The sequence below is a fragment of the Hyla sarda genome, chromosome 7 (genome assembly GCF_029499605.1).
Source record: "Hyla sarda isolate aHylSar1 chromosome 7, aHylSar1.hap1, whole genome shotgun sequence".
Lineage (NCBI taxonomy): Eukaryota > Metazoa > Chordata > Amphibia > Anura > Hylidae > Hyla > Hyla sarda.
Genome location: NC_079195.1, coordinates 80,106,347 through 80,129,681, shown reverse-complemented (window position 1 = coordinate 80,129,681; position 23,335 = coordinate 80,106,347). Strand labels below are relative to the sequence as shown.

The 23,335-nt window shown below is 44.3% G+C and overlaps 1 protein-coding gene across 3 annotated transcripts in view; it reads right to left on the bottom strand.

Annotated features, from left to right (window-relative positions):
• Positions 1–23,335, bottom strand: part of LOC130281722 (ribosome-binding protein 1-like) — a 115,591-nt gene that overhangs the window by 57,581 nt on the left and 34,675 nt on the right. The window contains exon 1 of one of the 3 annotated variants that reach the window (XM_056529251.1): positions 661–778. The exons of the other annotated variants lie outside the window; for them this stretch is intronic. The gene's annotated coding sequence lies outside the window, so the exon portion shown is untranslated. Of the gene's footprint in view, positions 1–660; positions 779–23,335 lie in introns of those variants that run through there. 3 annotated transcript variants of the gene reach the window in all.

Here is a 23,335-nt window from a genome sequence, read left to right as displayed (position 1 = left end):
AATGCTCAGAAGAGGAGTCACATTTGGCTTTTGGAAAGCAATTTGCTGAAATAGTTTTTGGGGGCATGTCAAATTTAGGAAGCCCCTATGGTGCCAGAACAGCAAAAAAAATAAAAAAATAAACCCACATGGCACACTATTTTGGAAACTACACCCCTCAAGGAACCTAACAAGCAGTACAGTGAGCCTTAACACCCCACAGGTGTTTAATAATGTTTTTACACAAAAATGCTGGGGTTACCCCAAATTTTTCATTTGCACAAGTTGCAATATGGTGCCAGGAAAGTAATGGTGTCTAGGGTGTTGTGGTAATAGTGTAGGGTCTGGTGGTATAAACCCTTGAATGTTGCGACATCAGGGTGCGGCTTCCTCAATAGTAATGTTCCTACCGCCAACCGTCCCACAAACGACAGGGAGAAACAACGGAATGTCCACAGCAGATTTCAGGAATAAACTGAAGAAACTTTACTTGCAGATTTTATGCAATGGTATTGAACATAACAGTCTTTTCAAGAGTGAACTGGGATACAGGTTCCTCACAGGTTTGCTGGGACTTGTAAGCAATGAGCTTTTGATGCTAGCCACTGTGCTACTATTTTAGAATATTTGAGTTGATAGTAGTCACAAAGGATTCAGTAGTTTGAGCTTTGAGTAACTCACATTTTTGTGGCTGCAGGTTCTTAGGCTTTTGGCCTAGATGAATTGATTTGATGCTGATGAGATACTTGTGCTTCTTGATAGTCTGGCAGGAAGAGCAGGAACTAAGAGAGAGAATTTAGTGGCTGCAGCCCTTTATATAATAAGGGGCGGGACAAAGCTCATTGGTCAGCAAACCTGTAAGTTATGAACCCAGTGAACTCTGGGTACATCACATGACCTCCAAAGGTCCTTAAGCATTTTATACATTACAACTGTGTATCACGTGACCACTAAGGTCTTATACATATATTTCCTATACATTAAATTAATATGTACACACTTTACTTAAAACGACCAGGTGTAAGCCCTACAGGAGAGCCCTATAGACATGGAGGGACTCTAGCTGCGGGGACCTTAGACAAGGGACAGGACCAGGTCCTGTATCGGGACACCACAGTAATAGGAGAAAATGTCAACGTAAATTTGTAAATACATTTCATTGGAGTAAGAACATACCTTATATTTGACGTAAACTGCTCTACGAGTGCACACCAGGTCTCAGAAGAGCAGGAGCGCCATTCAGCTTTTCGAGAATTTTGTCTGGGGCCTCGAGTATTTACAGAGCTACCATGGAGCCAGAACAGTGGGACCTGCTCTCAAGTGCCATCATTTTGGAAATTACACCCCTCAAGGAATGTAACAAGGGGTATAGTGAGTATTTAAACCTCACAGGTGTTTGGAACATTGGGCCGTAAAATTACAAAATAGTGTTTTTTTCACAAAAATGGCAGTGTTACCCCAAATTTTTCATTTGCCCAAGGGGTAATAGGAGAAAATTCCCCCCAAATTTTGTAACCCCATTGCTTCCGAGTATGGAAATACCCCATATGTGGACGAAACATGCTGAGCAGGCGCACTACAGGGCTCAAGAGTCACAGAGCTATGTTTGCATTTGAGGTCTATGGCATATTAGTAGCTGACGGTTACATACATTCAGCGTAAAATAAAAGAAAGGAACACCCACATGTGACCCCATTCCACACAGTACACCCCTGAGGAAGGTGTATAGAGGGGAACTGGACATTTGGAATGGACGGGTGTTCCCTAAATTTATTTTCCAGGAATGGATGAAATTTACTACTGATATGCCAATTATGTTCCCAGAATGATGACCCAGAGCATAGCCAAATGTAAAAAATATGCCTCCCCCAAACCCTATGCTCTGAACCATCATTCTGGGAATGTGATGCGTGTGACTGTCCCTAACCTGTTGCCTCAAATGCGCACACCGCTCAGGTGGAGAGTGAGCGCTGCACATTTGAGGCACATAAAAAAGACCCTGATGCTAGTGACTCAGTGACCCATGACCAATTTTAGGAAAAAATACCCCTAGAGTGAAAAGGGAAAATTTAGTACTCCATGGAAGTGTGATACTCCCTTAGTTTTTAATGCAGATGATAGGGGCAAGTGTCACACTGAGTGGTGGTGTCCTTCCGTATCCCCCTCCTGTAACACACTCTGCATCTTTTCTTGGATCACTCCTTCTTTTTAGTGTGGGGGACCTCCCCTCGAAAGTGCTGGCCTGGGGACGATCCTGGCACCCATATTTCCAGTTCCTTGGGACCTCCGGCCTGCTCTTTCTTGGTCACCAAAGATCAGGGCCTTTAGGACTTCTTCTTGGAACTGAAGGAATGTCCCTCTGTTGCCAGCGTAATGGGACAGTACAAAAGAGTTGTACATGGCAACCTGCACCAAGTAGACCGCAACTTTTTTGTACTATACCCATGTTTTCTGCTTGGCGATGTATGGCTTGAAGACTTGATCATAGAGATCAACTCCCTCCATATACTGATTGTAGTCCAGAATCAGGCTTGAGGACCGTTGTTGTGGTACCTCGCACAGGGACAGGGGAGCTGCCGTTACCATGAATTGTGGTCAGCATAAAGACATTATCCTTTTATCTGACCAACAACAGATTTTTATGGGTAAGGGCACGGGACTCAACCTTGGGCATAGGTGTCTGCAGAAAATTTTGAGGGAGGCCTCTCTGGTTCTTCTGCATGGTAACACAAGTGGACGTGGATCTGGCATCGAGGGATGTGAACAGAGCGATGCTGGTATAAAAGTTGTCCATGTACACGTGGTAACCCTTATCTAGCAATGGGTGCACAAGGTCCCAAACGAGTTTCCCGCCGACACCCAGAGCGGGGGGACATTCTGGGTGTCCACCCAGAGAGGACGGGAAACCCGGAGGTACTCTTGCAAAGTTTGTAAAGTTTCACACCATATGGCGCCGCTTTGAGGGAATATACTGGCGGAAGATGAGTCTCCCCTTAAAACTGACAAGAGACTCATCTACAGAGAGCTCCCTTTGGGGTACGTAGGCCTCCCAAAATTTGGCACCAAAGTGATCTATGACCGGCCTCACTTTGTAAAGTCGGTCATAGGCAAGATCACTTCGGGGGGACATGCCAAATTATCAGTGTAATGCAGGCATTTCCGTATGGCCTCGAACCGTCCCTGTATCAAGGCCATACTGTAGAGTGGGGTCTGGTAGAGGATGTCCCCACTCCAGTACTGCCTGACACTTGGTTTTTGACTAGGCCTATATGCAGCATGAGGCCCCAAATTGTCCTCATTTCGGCTGCATTGATGGTGTACCATCCATTGGGCCTAGCCAAAAACGAAGCTGGGTGGTGGGCAATGAAGTGTTGGGCATACAAATTTGTTTGCTCCACCATATGATTGACAAAGTCGTCAATTAAATAAGAACTTAAAAAGACTATTTCAATGTATCCAGCTGTGTCAATCCAAATTCCTGAGTCGCTTACAAACTCAGGAATATGTGGCTGATATCCCTCTGGGGGTCTCCAGACAGGTTCACATGAAGTGAAAGGGGCTCCGGTACACTTGTCTGGGGGGGTCGGACTCCTATTACGAGCGGCACGGACTCTCATACTAGTGTCGGCCACTGGGTCACTATCATGAGGGTGTGTGGCCTTGCCTGGTGTCGTCTCCACCCCCTTCTGGGGGCTCATCATCAGTGCTGGATGAAGAGGAGGACGAGGAAGAACACAGAAGAGTAGGATCTTCCTCATCCTCACTGGTACATTCGGTGTCGCATATGCCCGGCGGGCCATCACCGACCGAGAAGTGTGTATGTATGTGTGCTTGATGCAAACCATATTTAAAATATCACACACAATTATTTAAAAAAAACAACAAAGAAAAAATCGCTGCGGCCAAAAAAAATAAAATAAAAAAGGTGGCCAAATGCAGCGGTCTGAAACCCTAATAGTGCCCGGGTCACGCTGCAGAATGTGCGGCGGACCCTTGAAGACCTATTAGGGGGTCAGGATGGGGGTAAAATTATTTTTTTTATTTTACTCCTACCTGTTCCTGCACACAAAACTCACCCTGACTACAGGTGGCTGGAGGCCACTTCTTCAGCCCTGAGGGGCACAGATCTGGTCAGAGGGGGGGTCCCTGGCTTCTTCTCTCAGCTCTGCCCACTGATTGAACTAGGGGGGCTAGCAGAGCTGAGAGAAGGGGACATTAACCCCTCCTCTGCTGGCTGCTATTGATTGTCTGACCAATAGCAGCTCATCTGGGGAGGTGACATCATCGCCATAGCAACAGGGGTGATTGGCGGTGTATAATTCACCACTGAACACCTTCTAATTCCAGGTCATCGGTTCACACATACAACTATTTAACCCCACCGGGGTTAACAGTACCTCTTTATACTTTGTGTTCTCTATAAAACATAACTTTTATTAAATAAAGCTAATATTAAAATCTGGTGAGAAAACACACACTTAAAAACACAACCCTAAATGTGTCTAATTGCGTCTATCACAACTCAACTTTTACACTGGGATCCCCAGTTGAAGGGGTGTGACAGTATCACATTTTAACTGCAACTCTATTGCATCTTGTACTATTTAGTAAACATGTCAATGAGCAAATAATATATTAAAGGCTGTGAGCAGGCTAGCAACCATTGAGCCACAGTTTACATGAGAGCTATACTCAATAATGATTATCAACCACTGTTACATTATACCTAATGAGTGGAGACTGAATAACCCCTACTGATCAATAAGGGTGAGTTATAACACCCGAACCCTAAGTATATGTTCCAATTGGATAGTAATTAGTAATTCTGGTATACATGAATTCACCCCCCCCCCCCCATGTCGAATGCCACCAGGCATTGTCACGGGATGCCTGCTGAATGATTTCAGGTACGCCTTGTGTCCTTAAGTACCAGGATGTCAGGGCGTACCAGGATGTCAGGGCGTACCTGTACGCCCTGTGTCCTTGAGGGGTTAAATACGTTGCTTCAGCATTGGTGGACGCCACTGGTATTTATTTTATTGGAGTGTTGATAATATTTCATTCTGTAAGGTTCTACTAGTTTTTAGGTTGAATAATACAGAAATAGAAATTAGAGGATTATTGGATCAATAGCATATTACTAAACACTTCTACGTATAGAAAGCATTTCACAACAGGTATTTACTTACAAGAAGGAAAAGGTCCAATTCTATAACTTGTCCAACATTTCTGCAACATGCACTCTCCATCATGTATTGTAATTTCTAAGTGTCACAAAGCTACGGTCTACAAAGCTACAAGAGATTTGATAAGGAAGACATGCCAAAATTCTGTCTCAACTTGCCCCACAAAATGAGCGTACGTATCTTGCACCAGATTTTTTTGTATGTTTTAAATACTTTTTAGACCTTACTAGACTGTATTGAAAAATATCCAGTTTTGAAAAGTGTCTAGAAATAGGGAATGGCTTAAAGGGGTACTCCACCCCTAGACATCTTATCCCCTATCCAAGGGACACCAGCGATCTCTCCTGCAGTCCCCTGAGTCATCAGCTATACAGAGCTAGGTTTGCTCCGTGGCTGATGACTCACGATACAGGGGCCGCCAGTTTGTGATGTCATGGCCCCACCCCCTTGTGACGTCATGCCCCGACCCCTTAATGTAAGTCTATGGGAGGGAGTGTGGCCACTGTCACAGACCGCCGGCCCCAGTATGGTGAGTCATCAGCCACGGAGCAAACTCAGCTCCGTACAGCTGATGACTCAGCTGCAAGAGAGATTACGTGGGTTCCCACCAGGGGAACCCCTGCGATCAGACTTCTCTTCCCCTATCCTTGGATAGTGGAAGTGATATAAGTAAAAAGTGCCTGAAATGCCTACAAAGATGTGCAAATCTATCACAGAGGGGGCTGGATTTATCAATCTGCCTAAAACTCAAACTATCTGGTTTTGCTCATAACAACCAATCACAGCTCAGCTTTCATATCTTAAGCTGTGATTGGTTACTCTGGACAAAACCAGACAGTTTGGGTTTCAGGCAAATGTAACAATCTGGGCCAGTGTGCTTCTTCTCTGCCTGCATGGTCTAGTTTTACACTAGGCTTAATACGGTAATACTAAATCTGCCCAATGTGTTCCTTTGGACTGGTGTAGCTCACTTTCATAAAATCAACCAGATACGTCCCCAAACATTGGAAGGGGACTTATCAAGGGTCGTGTCAGAGGGCAATTTTTTTCTAAACCTTTAATTTGTGTAGTGGTAATGTGTACGTGTGCAAATGTATTAAATGGTTGCTTGACATGTGATTAATATGGTGCCGGTACACAATGGAAATTACACTTCAGTACACCACTTTTAAACCCATTGCGCCAAAATGTGCAATTTTTTTTTTAACATATGCTGCCTCCAAACTGTTTTGTTAGAAAGGTCTGAGCTGGTGTAGATTTGTGACAAATTGTGTGACAAAATGCATATAAAAAATTCATGACCACTACAAAAAGTTTACCAGACTATGGCATGGCTACACCATTTTAGAAAAAGCATCTAAAGCAGAAAAATCGCAAAGAAAAATCTCTAAACAGCAATAAATCGTGCTAGAAATCATCATCCCAAAAGCAGTGTAAAACCGATGATAAATTCCCCCCAATATGTGTAGTCATGCCATAGCTGACTAAGGATTTATTCACACGGCAGAATTTCCAATTGCAGAATTCCGCCTCAAATTAAAGCCCATAGACTTCTATTGGATTCCGCATTCCCGCAAGCAGAAATTCTGCCATGTGAACAGACCCTTAAGGGTTTATTCACATCTACAGTATCCTGCGCAGATTTGATGCACAGGATTTCAAGCTGTGTTCCGTCATTCAGTGCACATTGAAATCTGCAGCAGAAAATCCTGCGCATCAAATCTGCGCAGAATACTGTATGTGTGAATAGACCATAAGGGAAGATTTATCAAATTGCTTCTTTCAATTATTTCATTTTTTTAAGAAATCTGAAAAATGAAAGTAGGTTGCTATGGGCCACTGCTCCACTGTTCCTCTGCATATGTTTTTATAAATCTTCCCCTTAAATTGTCTAAACTATGTGCGATATGCAGCATGTAAATATCTACGTCAAAGTGTTTGTATCTATTTTTCCAGTCATTGTTATGAGGATAATCTAGTAAGAATTTGCATATAGTCTTTTCTACTGAAAGCAAATATACAAATTAAGGTATGGACTGTTGTTTACATACCTGTTCTTTTACAAATCTATACATTGCTGTATATAGTTATATAAATGTAAATTAATGTTAATTTTATGTCGTAATTTTACTTTTAGAAAAAGAAAGCTGATCAACCCTAAGTCCTTTTGGGCCTTCATTTCAACTACAGAAGACTCAATATATAAACTACAATAAAAAAAATCGTCATGCTTATTTTTTATTTGAGTGTATATGTTTATTTCATACTTTTTGTACATATGATAGTTTATAAAACCTAAACAAGGACCATATCATTAAAGGGCTTAGGCTGCCCTGATCACACATCTTTTTGCAGTTTCTTGATATGCCCTCTGATTCCTGAGATATAAAGGTTTTAGGCCGGATTCACACGGCAGAATTTCTGCACTGAATTTATAGCCAATACACTTAAAAGGGATTCTACTGTCCCATTCACACAGCAGAATTTCTGCTGCAGGAATTTCATTAAAGTGAATGGGCTATAAATTCATGCAGAATTTTCATGTAGAAGTTGTGGTAGAGGGTATGATGCAAAGGGCAGATGGAATTACCCTAGGGGCAGATAGCATTATCCCCTTGTATTCGTGATGCTAGGATGTGGTTTATCCTCAATACCACCCAAAGGTATACCTCTGGATCCTGGGCTAGGCACGGGGGTAATAATGACTCCAACACCAAATTACAGACAATGGTAGCTTTACTGAGGTTAGACAGGTGAAAAAGCCGGGCCCACGGAGGTGGCCAGTGACTTCAGAGACCTTAAGGGCTTGCTGGGACTTGTAGTAGAGGTGGACAATTTAATGCAGGCCATGTTGACTAGACGGATGACTGTGACTTGACTGACTTGTGACTAACAAGACTGTGACTGTGGCTTACTTGCAGGTTTGTAGCTTGTGGCTGCAGACTGGACTTGAGGACTCATATGACTCTGGACACACACTTAGGCATGACTTGACTAGACCTTAGCAAAGACTAAGAGAGAGTGCAGAGGCTCCACCAAGGGTTTATATGGGGGAGGCTCTGGTGGGGTCCCATTGGTCACCCCTAGGTCACCTGGTCACTGATACCTCCTGGGTAACAATCACATGGTAAACAGTCTTAGGCAGAATTCACATGTCGTTTATGCAATACAGTTCCCATATCAGGTTTTTTGTAAAAAAAACATATGTCTCAAAACCGGACCGAACCGTATACAACCGTGTACAACCGTATAGATCTCTCTATGGTTTATACAGTTTGAAAACGGATCTCCGGTTGCATACGTTTTAATAAGTTTTTTCAAAAAAAACGCATACGATTTTATGTCTGTCCTTAATTAAATAAAGTTTTTCTTGTTCTATTTGTGGGAAGAACTTTCGGCATGCACTGCGCATGTGCAAACTGCAAAACCGTATTGTGCAAACCGGATGGAACCGTACGCACATACGGTTCAGTACGGTTCCCATAGACCACCATTTTAAAAAATCCGTACACGGGTTGAATCCGGTTTTGTGTACGGGAAAAAAATGATAAAACCGTGAATGATGCAAAACTTACACAACCGGATGCAACAGTTGGCATACAGTTTTTTATGAAATGTCTATACATACGGTTTGCAATACGGTTCCATACAGTTTTTTCACTGAAACCGGATATGGGAACCGTATTGCAAAAATGAGATGTGAATGCCTCCTTAAAGATATAACACTCTTACATGCATAACATAGGGATTATATGCAATTACAATAAACAGATGCAGGAGGCTGCCTGACAGGGCAGCAAGGGTACGGGGTAAAACCTCCCGCACTGGGCCACCACAAACTCCCGCTCTTAAACACAGTCGTCCTCGGCACCCAGTCCTGGAGGGCGGACGACTAACAGTGGCCACTGGGGCCTAGTGAGAACAGTTTCTGGGGGAATATTGGTGTAGTGTCCTTCACAGGCCTGATTGTGGGAAACAAAAACGAGTCCATGTATTCCATTGTATTTCTCCTCGGCCGTACCCCGTAAGAGAGTTGTGAGGGGTTCTGCAATCTGGGCAAAGTGGGGAATGAATCAGCGATAGTAGCCGGACTCCCTCTGCACTGAAAACGTGACCCAAGTAATGGACCTGAGGCTTGAGCAGGTGACACTTGGACGGTTTGATCTTTAATCCATGCTTGATTAGGACTTCTGACAGATGACTGAGGTGTTCCTGGTAGGACTTGGAATACACAATGATATCATCCAAATGCAATACTTTGAAAATTCAGATGGCCCAGGCACCTTTCCATCAGAGGCTGGAACGTTGCCGGGGCATTGCACAGCCCAAACGACATGCTTTTAAACTCAAACAGTCCCATGGGTGTTACAAAAGCAGTGTTCTCCCGATCCTCCATGGCCATGGGCACTTGGCAATATCCTCTGGTTAAGTCCAGGGTGGGGAAGCAAGCAGCCGACCCGAGGGCCGTGAGTGACTGCTTGATCCTTGGCAATGGATAGGCGTACTCCAGGACAAGTGGAGCCGCCCAGGCACTCTGACTCTCTTGGATCACATCTGCTTCTTTCATGTCGGCCAACATCTTCCTGACTGTCTGATACATTCCTGGCGTGACCGGATGGTGTCTTTCCTTGATAGGTGGGCTGTCAACTGTGAGGATTCGGTGCTGGATCATTAAAGTCTACCCGAAGTCTGTAGGGTACTTGGTGAAAGCCTCGTGGTATCTCTTGGTGACATTAAATGACATCTGCAGCATTACAAACACTAATCCCCTAACGATGGGGCCCCCAGCGATCTCCTGTACGGGGCCATGGCTGTCCCGTGCAGGGGGCGTGCCAGCCGCAGCATGACGTTGCGGCCGGCACGCCTCCTCCATACATCTCTATGGGAGAGGTGGGGAGGCAGCATTCGTGCCTCTCCGCATCCCCCATAGAAGTGTATGGGGATGGGGAGGAGCGCTTATGGCGGTGCCAGGGAGATCGGGGGGGTCCCAGCGGTCGGACCCCCCGCGATCAAACACTTATCCCCTATCCTGTGGATAGGGGATAAGTGTAATGCCGCTGCAGTTGTCCTTTCATGATTCCATAGACTTGGTCCCTTGGGGTAGTGACATCTGCAACATTTGGAGTTGTGCCCACCAGGGCTCTGGAGGGCTTACACTGGATCCTTTGGCTACTTGAGCCACCAGACGTTCTGTCACAATGTCCTTCGAATCTAAGAGGTACAGCTGGGCTACTGGGGTGTATTTGAGCAAGACAGTAGCAGAATCAGACAGGTTTACTAACTGCACCAGGACTCTCCCGTTGGTGACAGTGACAAGGCTTCTCGCAGCTCGAACAATAGGATGATCTTCCAATTGCATAGGTTCCAGCAGGGCTTGATATGATAGTCCCTATTCTTGACTCCGGGATGTGCATGACATCAGAGGATGGTCTCCATGTTGGGTTGTAAGGTCCCCGACCTTATGTCTTGAACTCGTACTCTGCAGATTTCACCTTTCTTGTTAGCAAACTTCTGCTCCGCCTGTAGGACTTTCAAGTGGTAATGCGCAGCCCGCTGGCCTGAAGGGGGCATATAGGGAAGAGAGGCATATAAGGCATATAATACTTCAGTGAAACAATTCCTCATAATGTTCATCCCCAATATAAACTCAGCAGACCCGTTATCTGTCACATTAGTTACAATCACTCCCTGTCCGCTAAGTACATGCTCTCCTAACTGAATGGTTGGCTCCCAGTATCCATATCTGGGGACTGGTTGCCCATTACCCACAACTACTCTGAAATTAACATCATCAGGCTCACACAATAAACTAGCATCCCAATGCTAATAGAAAACCCTTTTAGGTATGGTAGACACTTGCGACCCTGTATCTATCAACACCAACAAAGGTACACCTTCTACAATGACTTTTACATAGGGGCAGGAGGCGACATAAAGTGAGAGTCCTGATTTAGGTCGTTCGGGGATTGGACCTGATGACTGTTTTCCTGAGGGCCGGTCCTGAACCTCAGGGAAAATCAGTTTTCAATCCCAGCACTGCATTTTCCAATGTCCTAACTTGTTACAATAAGTGCAAAAGGGCATTTGAGTCCCTGTGGGCCTATTGGGTGGAGGATTGCGGTAGTTGGGATTGCGGTGGGTAGGAGCAGGGGCAAGTTTTCTAGGCAAGGGCGGTTCATGGTCAGAGGGAGCAGGCCGGGTTGCCAGCTTCTTTACAGCCTTGGCCAGTAGTTCAATGTCCTGCCTAACAGTCTGCAAGTCTGAGGCGGCAGCGACTGGCAAAGTAGATGACACTGGGGTGGGGACAGGTGACGGTGGTGGTATAGGTGTGGCTGCATAGTTGCTCTTGAACGGGTGTAAGGAGTGCACAAACTTCCTCTAACTTAGTCCTGGACTCAATCACTTGGATAGCCAGTGTCTTGAAAGCGGGGAATGACATAGGGTTTTGGACCGCTAACATTCTCAGCTGGGCTTTGTCCCACTTATTAACCCCTTAACGACCAAGGACGTATATTTACGGCCTTGGCCGGCTCCCGCGTCATATCAGGTCGGTCCTGGCATGTATCTGATGCCGGGACCCAGGGCTAATAGCGCGCGGCAGCGATTGCGGTGCTGCACGCTATTAACCCTTTAGACGCGCCGGTCTGTAAGTCTGTAAGTCTGAGGTGGCAGCGACTGGCAAAGTAGATGACACTGGGGTGGGGACAGGTGACGGTGGTGGTATAGGTGTGGCTGCATAGTTGCTCTTGAACGGGTGTAAGGAGTGCACAAACTTCCTCTAACTCAGTCCTGGACTCAATCACTTGGATAGCCAGTGTCTTGAAAGCGGGGAATGACATAGGGTTTTGTACCGCTAACATTCTCAGCTGGGCGTTGTCCCACTTATTAACCCCTTAACGACCAAGGACATATATTTACGGCCTTGGCCGGCTCCCGCGTCATATCAGGTCGGTCCTGGCATGTATCTGATGCCGGGACCAAGGGCTAATAGCGCGCGGCAGCGATTGCGGTGCCGCACGCTATTAACCCTTTAGACGCGGCGGTCAAAGTTGACCGCCACGTCTAAACCGAAAGTGAAAGCAGGTAGCAGTTCCCCCACATTACGTAGCAGTTCCCCTACATTTGGTAGCAGCTCCCCCACAATATCAGTTCCCCCACATTAGGTAGCAGTTCTCCCACATTAGGTCGCAACACACACAGACATACACAGAGAGACACACACACACAGAAAGACATACATACACTGACACACTCACCCGTCCTGCACAACGCTCCTCTCTAGCATCGGCCTGACCACTTATGTCCCTGACAGCCTCTTGCATGGGCCGCTGGCGCTGCTGCGGAGACGAAGGTAGGATCGGGCCTAACCGAGACCCCGGGGGGGGGGGGTTTCTGGGGTCAGGGGGCATCAACGAGCGGGCGCAGCTGAAGACTGGGGGGGAGCGATCATGAGGGAGCGGGCGCAGCTTAAGATGGGGGGTGGGGTTTTGAGCATGAAGGAGCGGGCACAGCTAAAGAGGAGGGGGATTACTCAGCACTGCTCCCTGCGCTCGTTCACAGGCAGTGAGTACCTGCGCATAAGCTACAGCACAAATCTCCTATACTGGATACCGGAAAGCTTTATGGCCGGTATCTGGTAAGCTGCAAAATCAACACTAGTCTGTCTGGCTAAAGACAGATCACCCCTAGTGGTGGCAATTTTTAGATTTAATTTCTGGGTAAAATTGACATTTTTTTAAATAAATTTATATTGCAAAAAGTAATTATATAATGACTTCTATAACATATAAAAAGTTTTCAACAATGAGAGTGCCTCTTTCAGGACCCATGACGTAAATGTACGTCCTGAGTCCGCTCCCATTCTATAATGTGGGGCTGCAGCATCTAACAATGGTCAGGACCCGTGGCTAATAGCGCGCGGCACTGGTTGCGGTGCCGCGCGCTATTGACCCTTTAGACGCGGCGTTCAAAGTTTAACGCCACGTCTAAAGTGAAAGTAAATCATTGCCGGTTAGCTCGGGGGGCTGTTCGGGATGTCCGCGGCGAAATCGCAGCATCCTTAACAGCTGTAAGACAGCAGGAGGTCCCTTACCTTGCCTCCTGGTGTCCAATCGCCGAATGACTGCTCAGTGCCTGAGATCCAGGCATGAGCAGTCAAGCGGCAGAATCATTGATCAATGGTTTCCTATGAAAAACCATTGATCAATGTACAAGATCAGTGTGTGCAGTGTTATAGCCCCCTATGGGGCTATAACATTGCAAAAAAGAAAAGTGAAAAAAAAGTTAATAAAGATCATTTAAACCCCTTCCCTATTAAAAGTTTGAATCACCCCCCTTTTCCCATTTAAAAAAAAAATGTGTAAATAAAAATAAAAATAAACATGTGGTATGGAAAAAATTCCAATGTCCAATATAGTGCATTTTTGGTCACTTTTTATGTCATGAAAAAATGAATAAAAAGCGATCAATAAGTCCTAACAATACAACCGCTAAAAACTTCAGATCACGGTGCAAAAATTTGCTCTCATACCGCCCCATACGCGGAAAAATAAAAAAAGTTATAGGGGTCAGAAGATGACAATTTTTTACTTATAAATTTTCCTGCATATAGTTAGGATTTTTTCCAGAAGTACGACAAAATCAAACCTACATAAGTGGGGTATCATTTTAATTGTATGGACCTACAGAATAAAGATAATGTGTCATTATTACCCAAACATGTACTGTGTAGAAACAGAAGCCCCAAAAAATAAAAAAATGGCGTTTTTTTTTTTTCAATTTTGTCTCACAATGATTTTTTTTCTGTTTTGCCGTATATTTTTACGGTAAAATGACTGATGTCATTACAAAGTAGAATTGGTGGTGCCAAAAATAACCCATCATATGGATTTTTAGGTGCAAAATTGAAAGAGTTCTGATTTTTTAAAGGTAAGGAGGAAAAAAATAAAAATGCAAAAACGGCAAAAACCCAGGGTCCTTGAGGGGTTAAGGACTCCTGATCCTGCTGATGCCACCTCCAGGCTGTCTCATTCTGCCACCATATGTTTTCCTCATGCTGCTGCCAGCTCCAGGCTGTCTCATACTGCCACAATATGTTCTCATGCTGATGCCAGCTCAAGGCTGTCTCATACTGCCACAATATGTTCTCATGCTGATGCCAGCTCCAGGCTGTCTCATACTGCCACCATCTGTTCTCTTCATGCTGCTGCCAGCTCCAGGCTTTCTCATACTGCCACCATATGTTCTCCTCATGCTGTTGCATGCTCCAGGCTGTCTCATACTGCCACCATATTAACTCCTCATGCTGATTCCAGCTCCAGGCTGTCTCATTATGCCACCATATGTTCTCCTCATGCTGATGACAGTTCCAGGCTGTCTCATATTGCCACCATATGTTCTCCTCATGCTGCTGCCACCTCCAGTCTGTCTTATTCTGCCACCATATGTTCTCCCCATTCTGCCACTATATGGTATCCTCATGCTTCTGCCACCTCCAGGCTGTGTCATTCAGCCACTCTATGGTCTCCCCATGCTGCTGCCAACTCCAGGCCATGTCATTCAGCCACTATATGGTCTTCTCATGCTGCTGTCACCTCCATGCTGTATCATTCAGCCACTATATGGTCCTATCCCACTGATGCCACCTCCAGGCTCTGTCATTTTGCCTGCTCTGCGACAGTGATTCTAATAGTGATGCCTCTAATCTGCATATCATACTGAATAACAGTATTATTTCACTAACCCAGTACATATCCTATGCGTGTTACAGCAAGGCAAAGTGTTCTACACCCCTAATGCGGCTCTCTGTAGGACAGAAACAGCCGTTTTTAATAGAGATTTGTCGCGAATAAATTCGGACCAAACCTATTTTTTGGGAAAATTCAGCGAATTGTCCAAATTGAATTTTTCTAAAAATTCTCTCATCTCTAGTCACTATGCTTGCTATCATCTGCTCTATACAATATTATAAGATGCATTGTATAATGAACAATGTTACATAAAAACATGATTAACAAATCCTTGTGGTTGTCTCTTCTCACTAATGAAAAGGTAACATTTTCTGTAACAAAGTTTCAGGTCTATTTTCTGTAACAAAGACTTTGAAAAGATATAATAAAAAGGGAATGCATCTGTTAACAATCTGCGATTGAATTACATTTTGTACACATAGAGCTAAATGTGTAAAATGATCTTTCAATGTACAACATAAGAAAAGAAAATCATGTTTCAATCTGTATTTATAGATCCATCTATGTTCAGGTAAATAATTGATAACAATACAGTAAAGTAGTATTTTGCTCTGTTCTTTATTATTGTATACTATTACTTCCTTTGTTTGTTTGCCTGCAGTATTCTATATATTTCTGTAGACTCCTAGCCAAAACTTCTGTCTCCTATTCCCAGCTGTTTTCTCTGTCCTCTGGCTAAAAGGATTTCTTTACAGACTCCATTATGCTCAGAGCTTTGATTATCTGCACCTTCTTTGTTGTGGATTTGTGCCATGATAGTGGTGAAAGTCATTGTAAGATGCACATTATTATTTTATATAGTTTTTTTTTGTCTGAACTAATTTTATTTCTGATACTAAAACATAATACAATATAATTTAATATATAAAATTATAGTATAAAAGTTTATACAGACATTAGGGGATATTTCCTAAAGCATTTGCGCCTGTAAACATATCGCAAATGGCTAAAGTAGACCAAGAATCTGTGTTTGTCACATTTAGATTGCATTGCATTAGATTGACTTTTGGCAGGTGTACATGCCATATGTTTCTTGGACAAAGTTGGTGGGGTTCCTATGGTGAATATGTGGGTGCCATATTTATCATCTGCGAAATTAGACAAATCCCACACCACCCCGATTTCAACCCAAAAATGTATGTTTAGTGGAGCATACTGTGTACAGCATCTTAAGGTGTTTACCGATAAGGATGGACAGACTAAGGCATCTTAAAGGGGTTATCCAGGACAAAAACTTTTTTTTATATATCAACTGGCTCCAGAAAGTTAAACAGATTTGTAAATTACTTCTACAAAAAAATCTTAATCCTTTCAGTACTTGCTGCTGAAGTGTAGTTGTTCTTTTCTGTCTAACTGCTCTCTGATGACACCTGTCTCGGGAACTGTCCAGGGTAGAATAAAATCCCCATAGCAAACCTATTGTGCTCTGTGCAGTTCCCAAGACAAGCAGAGATGTCAGCAGAGAGCACTGTTGTCAGACAGAAAAGAACAACTCAACTTCAGCATCTGATAATTATTAGAAGGATTCAGATTTTTTAATAGAAGTCATTTACAAATCTGTTTAACTTTCTGGAGTCAGTTGATATATAAAAATATTTTTTTCCTGGAATATCCCTTTAAGGTGTTTACCAAGGAGAGGTTGACTATAGCATTGCTTATGTCTCTATAGCCTAGGATGGGAGCAGGAGCTTTCAAAAAGTATGTACATTTGGTGCCATTATCAGGCTAAGCCTAGTGTTTTTTTTTCTATTGCTTGTATGATTGATGACATTCTTTGCAAGCCTGTGTTCAGGGCCGGTTTTAGACTAAGTGTGGCCCTGGGCAAAAATGAAAAATGGGGCCCCCAGATTGCGTGATCAAAGATCACTATGTTGTGCCCCCTGAATTGTGCTGCTCAGCTAATGCGAGTAATTGAGATTGAGCTGAAAACCACAAATGGCTGTGACTACAACATGAGAAACTTAATAATTCCATCCAGGATGAATTTGTGGCTATGGTAATTTGGGGGTCACAATGTGACACCATTTAGTGCAGATCAGCTCAGCTCAGCTCCCCCCTTTGAAAGAACGAAGTGTTAGGACACCCGCAACAGCAACTTGTAAGGACAAGAAATCCAGCACAAAACGGCATTATAAAACGTATGGTCACAGGAAACCACAGGGTCACAGAAAGCCATACATTTTATGATGCTGTTTTATGGGTTTAATAAACCCCCCAAAGAGTAAGAACTGATTTGCGCTGGATTTCTCTGTGCGACCACATTTACTTACATTAGTTGAGATTCAGCACGAATCAAGGAGAACAACATGGCGATCTTTGACTGCGCGACCCATTTTTGCCATCTAGCCCTAAACTAATACTGTCACCTTGTTCTTTATACAGTAATAGTCACCGCACGTAGATAAACAGTAATCTTTTTAATGCTACTTATCAGTAATAGCGCCCACATATACTATAAGGATAAGTTCACAGACAGAATGTCCACATGGAGAATCTCCGACATAATATGCCAGGACTAGGAGTGCACAGGAATGCAGCGTCGCATAGACAGCCATGCATTCTGTGCGGACACAGAAAATGGAATTTCCGTGCCAGAAACATCTGTGGATCCACCGGTGACCCGACCCATTTTGTGCCTCCAGCTGTTGCCACCCCCTTCCCCCGCCTCTCCCGCCCTTGGCCTGCTGAAAATGTTCTGAACACTGGGGCAGTGGACTACCACTTTAAGTACGCAGCATAGTTCCCCCCCTTCCCCCATATTAAGTTGGCAGCACAGTTCCCCCCCACATTAGTTTGGCAGTATAGTTCCCCCACATTAGTTTGGCAGTATAGTTCCCCCACATTCGGTTGGCAGTATAGTTCTCCCCACATTAGGTTGGCAGTATAGTTCTCCCCACATTAGGTTGGCAGTATAGATCCCCCACATTAGGTTGGCAGTATAGTTCCCCAACATTAGGTTGACAGTATGTTCCCCCACATTAGGTTGGCAGTATAGTTCTCCCACATTAGGTTGGCAGTATAGTTCCCCCCACATTAGGTTGGCAGTATAGTTCCCCCACATTAGGTTGGCAGTACAGTTCCCCCCACATTTGGTTGGCAATATAGTTCACCCCACATTAGGTTGGCAGTATAGTTCCCCCCACATTAGGTTTGCAGTATAGTTCCCCCCACATTAGGTTGGCAGTATAGTTCCCCCACATTAGGTTGGCAGTATAGTTCCCCCCACATTAGGTTGGCAGTATAGTTCCCCCACATTAGGTTGGCAGTATCGTCCCCCCACATTAGGTTGGCAGTATATCTCACCACATTAGGTTGGCAGTATAGTTCCCCCACATTAGGTTGGCAGTATAGTTCCCCCACATTAGGTTGGCAGTATAGTTCCCCCACATTAGAATGGCAGTATAGTTCCCCCACATTAGGTTGGCAGTATAGTTCCCTCACATTAGGTTGGCAGTATAGTTCCCCCACATTAGGTTGGCAGCATAGTTCCCCCACATTAGGTTGGCAGTATAGTTCCCCCACATTAGGTTGGCAGTATAGTTCCCCCACATTAGGTTGGCAGTATAGTTCCCCCACATTAGGTTGGCAGTATAGTTCCCCCACATTAGGTTGGCAGTATAGTTCCCCCACATTAGGTTGGCAGTATGTTCCCCCACATTAGGCTGGCAGTATAGTTCCCCCATATTAGGTTGGCAGTATAGTTCCCCCAAATTAGGTTGGCAGTATAGTTCCCCCACATTAGGTTGGCAGTATAGTTCACTTTCATTAGGTTGGCAGTATATTCCCCCACATTAGGTTGGCAGTATAGTTCCCCCACATTAGGTTGGGAGTATGTTCCCCCACATTAGGCTGGCAGTATAGTTCCCCCACTTTAGGTTGGCGGTATATTCCCCCACATTAGGTTGGCAGTATAGTTCCCCCACATTAGGTTGGCAGTATGTTCCCCCACAGACATACAGCCTACAACCATATACAGTGTATGGCTGGAGGCTGTATGTCTATGTATTGCCCTGCTTCAGTGCTCCAACCACCGCTCCTCCTGGCTTATAGGTCATACCAGTAGGTCCCGGGACCAGAGGAGCAGTGGTCTGAGCACTGAAGATGATGTGCCACTGGTGACTTACCATGCTGGCCAGCGGGCGTCCTGCTCGATGCTCTGCGCCTCCGTTCCTATGGGCGCATGCATGGGATGTCAGTGTTAATGGCGTGCACCCCTGTGTTTTTAAAGTTAATGCAGTGCTGCAGAGAGTTAATGCGGGCAACCTTGTGTCCCGAAAAGATCTTTTTAGGGACACAGGGATGTCCTTAATAGTGATGCCCCCCCATTTTTGCCACATTAAGCAAAAGCTAATTTTTCCGCCCCTTGACTCCCACCTTACTACTGGGGTGACACACTGTAATAAACCTCCTCCTCATGTAATCACCTTACTGCTGGGGTGACACACTGTAACAAACCTCCTCTTCATGTCATCTCCTTACTACTGGGGTGACACACTGTAACAAACCTCCTCCTCATGTAATCACCTTATTACTGGGGTGACACACTGTAACAAACCTCCTCCTCATGTAATCACCTTACTACTAGGGTGACACACTGTAACAAATCTCCTCCACATGTAATAACCTTACTACTAGGGTGACACACTGTAACAAACCTCCTCCTCATTTAATCTCCTTATTACTAGGGTGACACACTGTAACAAACCTCCTTCTCAAGTAATCACCTTACTACTGGGGTGACACACTGTAACAAACCTCCTCCTCATGCAATCACCTTACTACTAGGGTTACACACTGTAACAAACCTCCTCCTCATGTAATCACCTTACTACTAGGGTGACACACTGTAACAAACCTCCTCCTCATTTAATCTCCTTACTACTAGGGTGACACACTGTAACAAACCTCATAGATACACACATCATACATATATACATAGACATCTAACACATACAAACATCATACATACACATACATCTATCATGCACACATAATACATGTACACATAAAAAATCATATACACACATATACAATACATATCCCCCAACCCAAAGCATCTCCTTTCCCCCAGGAGATGATTGCTGGAGATCAGATTGGCTGAGGCTGCCTTGCTTCTGCGCCAGGGTCACATCAGTAGGAGCTCCCAGCAGCCCCTGGCCTCCTCAGCCCTGCAGGGCCGCACATAGTAGAAGGAAAAAAAAGTGCTGGCAGCGATCGCCAGGGGCCCCAAGCAGTGGAGCGCAAGCAGCTTTCATTCATCCACTAAATATGATGAGGATGTGAGGGAAGTTTACTAGTGGAGCGCTGCCTGAGCGTGGTGACGTCTGATTAATGGAGCGCTAGCAGCGCTCCTCCAGAATGCTCAGGACAGAGGGAGGAGTGTTAGTGCCTTAAGCCCTGAATACTGCATTTTGCACAAAATCGCGATAAAATTGCGTAAAAAAAATTGCCATGATTTTACCGCGATTTTGCGCAAAATGCAGTATTGTTAGTAATGCCCTAAAGCTTTTCAGGGGCCCCCTTTTGGATAGGGGGCCTAGGAAACTGCCTAGGATGCCCCGCCCTAACGCTGGCCCTGCCTGTGTTTAACTCCTTAACCCCTTAAGGACCGGGGTTTTTTCCGTTTTTGCATTTTCGTTTTTTGCTCCTTGCCTTTAAAAAAATTATAACTCTTTCAATTTTGCACCTAAAAATCCATATGATTGCTTATTTTTTGCGCCACCAATTCTACTTTGTAATGACGTCAGTCATTTTGTCCAAAAATCTACGGTGAAACGGAAAAAAAAAATCATTGTGCGACAAAATTGAAAAAAACGCCATTTTGTAACTTTTGGGGGCTTCCGTTTCTACGTAGTACATTTTTGGGTAAAAATGACACCTTATCTTTATTCTGTAGGTTCATACGATTAAAATGATACCCTACTTATATAGGTTTGATTTTGTCGTACTTCTGGAAAAAATCATAACTACATGCAGGAAAATTTATACGTTTAAAATTATCATCTTCTGACCCCTATAACTTTTTTATTTTTCCATATATGGGGTGGTATGAGGGCTCATTTTTTGTGCCGTGATCGGAAGTTTTTAAGGGTATCATTTTTGCATTGATAGGACTTATTTATATATATATATAAAAAGTGACCAAAAATGCACTATTTTGGACTTTGGAATTTTTTTGTGCGTACGCCATTGACCGAGCGGTTTAATTAACGGTGTATTTTTATAATTCGGACATTTCCGCACGCGGTGATACCATATATGTTTATTTTTATTTTTATTTACACTGTGTTTTTTTTTTTTTATGGGAAAAGGGGGGTGATTCAAACTTTTAATAGGGGAGGGGTTAAATGATATTCATTCACTTTTTTTTTGCAGTGTTATAGGTCCCATAGGGACCTATAACACTGCACACACTGATCTTTATCATTGATCACTGGTTTCTCATAGGAAACCAGTGATCGATGATTCTGCCGCATGACTGCTCATGCCTGGATCTCAGGCACTGAGCAGTCATTCGGCGAGGAGGCAGGTAGGGGCCCTCCCGCTGTCCTGTAAGCTGTTCGGGATGCCGCGATTTCGCCGCGGCTATCCCGAACAGCCCACTGAGTTAACCGGCACTTTTTACTTTCGCTTTTAGCCGCGGCTAAAGGGTTAATAGCGTGCGGCACCTTGATCGGCGCTGTGCGCTACTAGAGGCGGGTCCCGGCTTCACTATGACGCCGGGCCCGTCGTGATATGATGCGGGGTTACCATGTAACCCCGCTTTATATCACGGGAGCAGGACCAAGGACATACCGGTACGTCCTTGGTCCTTAAGGGGTTAAGGATGCAGCCCTTTTTCACCTTAAGGACTGAGCCCTTTTTCGCAATTCTGACCACCGTCGCTTTACGAATTAATAACTCGAAAACGCTTTTACCGAATATTCTGATTCTGAGCTTGTTTTTTCGCGACATATTCTACTTTATTTTGGTGCAAAATTTTCGGCATTGCTTGCATCCTTTTTTGGTGAATAATCCCAAAATGTTATTAAAATTTTGAAAATTTTGCATTTTTCTAACTTTGAAGCTCTCTACTTGTAAGGAAAATGGATATTCCAAATATATTATTTTTATTCACAAATACAATATGTCCACTTTATGTTGGCATCATAAAATGGACATACTTTTGCTTTTTGAAAAAATTAGAGGGCTTCAAAGTAGAGCAGCAATTTTCAAAAATTTCATGAAAATTGCAAAATCTGAAGTTACAGATGTTACAGAACTACAACTCCCAGCATGCCTGGGCAGTCTAGGTATGCTGAGAGTTGTAGTTTGGCAACATCTGGAGGGCTACTATTTGGGCACCACTGTAACAGTGGTCTCCAAACTGTGACCCTCCAGTTGTTGCAAAACTACAACTCCCAGCATGCCCAGACAGCCTTTGGGCATGCTGGGAGTTGCAGTTTCGCCTTCCTAGTGGTTGCCACAGTAAAGATCGCTTTACTTTCACTTTCATTAACCCCCCCCCCCCCCCCCAACGTGGTTTCCCTCCATGAGCCAGGATCCAGCTGTCTCCAGTGACGATCCAGGGTCCTCAGGCATCATCTCCTCCAGGTACCGGCCTCCATATTTTTCTCGCAACCCCCTGTCCTGCCCTGCCATTGGTCAGAATCAGTTCTGACCAATGGCAGGGGATAGGAGGAGATCGCAGCACTGCGACCTCGCTCCTATCCCTCAGGATGATCAGGGATGCCTGAATGATTTCAGTAGGCATTCAGCAGGCATTCCGGTCCGGTCCCCAACCGGCTGGCGGCGGGGAACGGAATTCCCATGGGCGTATGCATACACCCCACGTCCTTAAGGACTTGGGATGCAGGGCGTATGCATACGCTCGGCGTCCTTAAAATGTTAAGCTCTTTGCTATACTACAGTTTTTGATAAAATCATCAACACTAGTCTGCTGTAAGAAAAGCTGTGCAAGGCCAAGTTTCAACTTTGTGGCCCAATAAAACGCAAGAAAAAAAACGCCAAAAAATAAAAGACCACAGCATTTTCCTGTGTTAGGCATTTTTTTTCTGGCGCTTTTTGCCTTTGATGTTTCTCAAAATTTGTTGGGTACCAAAAAAAAATAAAAAAAAGGATGCAGTAGTGATGGAAAAATGTGTATTTAACGAAATTTATATTTTTTATAACAAAATTTTAATTCATTGTTAAATAGGGATCAATTTATGTAGCTGGCAACAATAAAAAATGTGGTGTGTGCGTTTTTCACTGTTTTTCTTTAAAACATTTTTTTTTTTAGGTAGTACTACTACTCCCATCATGGAACACACTGTTCCATGATGGGAATAGTAGTTCCTGTACTAATAGACAGATCGCCCCAGGTGTCACTCCTGACACCAAAGGCGAGGGTTCATAATATAGCAGAGATGCAGAGCGGCT